The sequence below is a fragment of the Pelecanus crispus genome, unplaced genomic scaffold, assembly GCF_030463565.1.
Source record: "Pelecanus crispus isolate bPelCri1 unplaced genomic scaffold, bPelCri1.pri SCAFFOLD_233, whole genome shotgun sequence".
Classification (NCBI taxonomy): domain Eukaryota; kingdom Metazoa; phylum Chordata; class Aves; order Pelecaniformes; family Pelecanidae; genus Pelecanus; species Pelecanus crispus.
The window spans coordinates 33700-39130 of NW_027461317.1; positions in this window are offsets into that span (position 1 = coordinate 33700).

Here is a 5431-nt window from a genome sequence, read left to right on the forward strand (position 1 = left end):
TTGGGGGTCCCTGTCCCACCCCAGGGTGCTGCTGGGGGTCCCTGTCCCATCCTGAGGGTCCCTGTCCCATCCTGGGGGTCCCTGTCCCACCCTGGGGTGCTGCTGGGGGTCCCTGTCGCACCCTAAGGGTCCCCAGCCCACCCTTGGGGGTCCCTGTCCCACCCTAGGGTGATGCTGGGGGTCCCTGTCGCACCCTAAGGGTCCCCAGCCCACCCTTGGGGGTCCCTGTCCCACCCTGGGGTGCTGCTGGGGGTCCCGGTCCCACCCTAAGGGTCCTCATCCCACCCTAGGGGTGCCCACCCCACCCCAGGGTGCTGGTGGGGGTCCCTGTCCCACCCTAGGGTGCTGCTGGGGGTCCCTGTCCCATCCTGAGGGTCCCCAGCCCACCCTTGGGGGTCCAGATCCCACCCTGGGGTGCTGCTGGGGGTCCCTGTCGCACCCTAAGGGTCCCCAGCCCACCCTTGGGGGTCCCTGTCCCACCCTGGGGTGCTGCTGAGGGTCCCTGTCCCATCCTGAGGGTCCCTGTCCCACCCTAGGGTGCTGCTGAGGGTCCCTGTCCCATCCTGAGGGTCCCTGCCCCACCCTAGGGTGATGCTGGGGGTCCCTGTCCCATGCTGAGGGTCCCCAGCCCACCCTTGGGGGTCCAGACCCCACCCCAGGGTGCTGCTGAGGGTCCCTGTCCCATCCTGAGGGTCCCTGTCCCACCCTAGGGTGATGGTGGGGGTCCCTGTCGCACCCTAAGGGTCCCCAGCCCCCCCTTGGGGGTCCCTGTCCCACCCTAGGGTGATGCTGGGGGTCCCTGTCCCATCCTGAGGGTCCCTGCCCCACCCTGGGGTGTTCCTGGGGGTCCCTGTCCCATTTTAAGGGTCCCTGCCCCACCCTGGGGTGCTGCTGGTGGTCCCCAGCCCCCCCTGGGGTCCCTGCCCCACCCCGGGGTGCCGCGGGGGGGTCCGTGGGTGCCCCCCGTGACACTTGCTCAGCCGCCCCGTGACGGGCGCTGGAGGGGGAAGTGCCGCCACCCCGACGCTCCCGGATCCTTCCAGATCCTTCCGCATCCTGCCCGGGGCCCTCGGCACCCTGCGGGGGGGGGGAGGGGGTCTGGTGTCCCCCCCCCGGGGTCCCCAAATGTCCTCTGTGTGCCCCCCCCCCCCCCCAAAGACGCGCTGGCACCGCTCGCCGCCTGCTCTGCTCTGTGGGTCGCGCCGTGGGGCTGGGGGGGGGCTCAGCGTGGTCCGGAGAGGGGGGCGGAGGGGGCACGGGGAGACGCTATGGGGCACGGGGGGTAACACGCTATGGGGCACAGGGACACGCTATGGGGCACGGGGGGTAACACGCTATGGGGCACGGGGACACGCTATGGGGCATGGGGGGTAACACGCTATGGGGCATGGGGGGTAACACGCTATGGGGCACGGGGACACGCTATGGGGCATGGGGGGGTAACACGCTATGGGGCACGGGGGGACACACTATGGGGCATGGGGGTAACACGCTATGGGGCACGGGGGGGTAACACGCTATGGGGCACGGGGACACGCTATGGGGCACGGGGGGTAACACGCTATGGGGCACGGGGAGACGCTATGGGGCATGGGGGGTAACACGCTATGGGACACGGGGACACGCTATGGGGCACGGGGGGTAACACGCTATGGGGCACGGGGGGTAACACGCTATGGGGCACAGGGACACGCTATGGGGCACGGGGGGTAACACGCTATGGGGCACGGGGACACGCTATGGGGCATGGGGGTAACACGCTATGGGGCACAGGGGGGACACACTATGGGGCATGGGGGGTAACACGCTATGGGGCACGGGGGGGTAACACGCTATGGGGCACGGGGACACGCTATGGGGCACGGGGGGTAACACGCTATGGGGCACGGGGAGACGCTATGGGGCACGGGGGGTAACACGCTATGGGACACGGGGGGTAACACGCTATGGGGCACGGGGGGTAACACGCTATGGGGCACGGGGGACACGCTATGGGGCACGGGGGGTAACACGCTATGGGACACGGGGGGTAACACTATGGGGCATGGGGGGTAACACGCTATGGGGCACGGGGACACGCTATGGGGCACGGGGACACGCTATGGGGCACGGGGGGTAACACTATGGGGCATGGGGGGTAACACGCTATGGGGCACGGGGACACACTATGGGGCATGGGGGGTAACACGCTATGGGGCACGGGGACACACTATGGGGTATGGGGGGGTAACACGCTATGGGGCACGGGGACACACTATGGGGCATGGGGGGTAACACGCTATGGGGCACAGGGGGGACACACTATGGGGCTATGGGGGGTAACATGCTATGGGGCACGGGGAGACGCTATGGGGCATGGGGGGTAACACGCTATGGGGCATGGGGGTAACACGCTATGGGGCACAGGGGGGACACACTATGGGGCATGGGGGGGTAACACGCTATGGGACACGGGGACACGCTATGGGGCATGGGGGGTAACACGCTATGGGACACGGGGACACGCTATGGGGCACGGGGGGTAACACGCTATGGGGCACGGGGGGTAACACGCTATGGGGCACGGGGACACGCTATGGGGCACGGGGGGTAACACGCTATGGGGCACAGGGGGGACACACTATGGGGCATGGGGGGGTAACACGCTATGGGGCACGGGGACACACTATGGGGCATGGGGGGTAACACGCTATGGGGCACGGGGACACACTATGGGGCATGGGGGGTAACACGCTATGGGGCACGGGGACACACTATGGGGCATGGGGGGTAACACGCTATGGGGCACAGGGGGGACACACTATGGGGCATGGGGGGTAACATGCTATGGGGCACGGGGAGACGCTATGGGGCATGGGGGGTAACACGCTATGGGGCATGGGGGGTAAACACGCTATGGGGCACAGGGGGGACACACTATGGGGCACAGGGGGTAACACACTATGGGGCACAGGGACACACTATGGGGCACGGGGGGTAACACGCTATGGGGCACAGGGACATGCTATGGGGCATGGGGGGTAACACACTATGGGGCACAGGGACATGCTGTGGGGCACAGGGACACGCTATGGGGCACGGAGGGGACAGGCCATGGCATGGGCACATGCTGTGGGGCATGGGGGGGACACGCTATGGGGCAGAGGGACACGCTATGGGGCGCAGGGGGGACAGGGATGTGGCATGGGGACACTCTATGGGGCACAGGGACACGCTATGGGGCACGGGGGGGGGGGGGGGGACAGGCCATGACATGGGGACGCGGGGGGACAATGTGGGGCACGGGGACACGCTGTGGGGCACAGGGACATGCTATGGGGCACGGGGACACGCTGTGTGCCCCTGTCCCCAGCCCCACCCCGAGTCCCTGCCCCCCAACTTGGGGTGCGGGGTCCCTCCAGTGAGGGGGTGTGGGTCTGGGTGGGGACCCCCCCATGTTGGGGTGCTGGGATCCATGGGGCACCCCCATGTTGGGGTGCTGGATCGATGGGGACCCCCCATGTTGGGGTGCTGGGTCCCTGCAGTGCTGGGGTGCGGGTCTGGGTGGGGACCCCCCATGTTGGGGTGCTGGGACTGATGGGGACCCCAAAGTTGGGGTGCTGGGATCCATGGGGCACCCCCATGTTGGGGTGCTGGGGTGTGGGTCTGGGTGGGGACCCCCCATCTTGGGGTGCTGGGACCAATGGGGGGGGCCCCATGTTGGGGTGCAGGTCTGGGTGGGGACCCCCATGTTGGGGTGCTGGGACTGATGGGGACCCCAAAGTTGGGGTGCTGGGGCTCAATGGGGCACCCCCATGTTGGGGTGCTGGATCGATGGGGACCCCCCATGTTGGGGTGCTGGGTCTGATGGGGACCCCCAATGTTGGGGTGCTGGGCTCAATGGGGACCCCCCATGTTGGGGTGCTGGGTCCCTGCAGTGCTGGGGTGCGGGTCTGGGTGGGGACCCCCCATGTTGGGGTGCTGGGACCAATGGGGACCCCATGTTGGGGTGCTGGGATCCATGGGGACCCCATGTTGGGGTGCTGGGGTGTGGGTCTGGGTGGGGACCCCCCATCTTGGGGTGCTGGGACCAATGGGGGGGCCCCATCTTGGGGTGCTGGGTCTGATAGGGACCCCCCATCTTGGGGTGCTGGGCTCAATGCGGACCCCCTCATATTGGGGTGCTGGGACTGATGGGGACCCCAAAGTTGGGGTGCTGGGATCCATGGGGACCCCCCATGTTGGGGTGCTGGGACTGATGGGGACCCCAAAGTTGGGGTGCTGGGATCCATGGGGCCCCCCATGTTGGGGTGCTGGGACCAATGGGGGGGCCCCTCTTGGGGTGCTGGGTCTGATAGGGACCCCCCATGTTGGGGTGCTGGGCTCAATGGGGACCCCCCATTTTGGGGTGCAGGGACCAATGGGGACCCCCCATGTTGGGGTGCTGGGAGCAATGGGGACCCCAAAGTTGGGGTGCTGGGATCCATGGGGCCCCCCATGTTGGGGTGCTGGGGTGTGGGTCTGGGTGGGGACCCCCCATCTTGGGGTGCTGGGACCAATGGGGGGGCCCCATGTTGGGGTGCAGGTCTGGGTGGGGACCCCCATGTTGGGGTGCTGGGACTGATGGGGACCCCAAAGTTGGGGTGCTGGGCTCAATGGGGCACCCCCATGTTGGGGTGCTGGATCGATGGGGACCCCCCATGTTGGGGTGCTGGGCTCAATGGGGACCCCAATGTTGGGGTGCTGGGCTCAATGGGGACCCCCCATGTTGGGGTGCTGGGTCCCTGCAGTGCTGGGGTGCGGGTCTGGGTGGGGACCCCCATGTTGGGGTGCTGGGACTGATGGGGACCCCATGTTGGGGTGCTGGGATCCATGGGGACCCCATGTTGGGGTGCTGGGGTGTGGGTCTGGGTGGGGACCCCCCATCTTGGGGTGCTGGGACCAATGGGGGGGCCCCTCTTGGGGTGCTGGGTCTGATAGGGACCCCCCATCTTGGGGTGCTGGGTCCAATGGGGACCCCCCATGTTGGGGTGCTGGGATCCATGGGGCCCCCCATGTTGGGGTGCTGGGACCAATGGGGGGGCCCCATCTTGGGGTGCTGGGTCTGATGGGGACCCCAATGTTGGGGTGCTGGGCTCAATGGGGACCCCCCATTTTGGGGTGCAGGGACCAATGGGGACCCCCCATGTTGGGGTGCTGGGACTGATGGGGACCCCAAAGTTGGGGTGCTGGGATCCATGGGGCCCCCCATGTTGGGGTGCTGGGGTGTGGGTCTGGGTGGGGACCCCCCATCTTGGGGTGCTGGGACCAATGGGGGGGCCCCATGTTGGGGTGCAGGTCTGGGTGGGGACCCCCATGTTGGGGTGCTGGGACTGATGGGGACCCCAAAGTTGGGGTGCTGGGCTCAATGGGGACCCCCCCATGTTGGGGTGCTGGGACTGATGGGGGACCC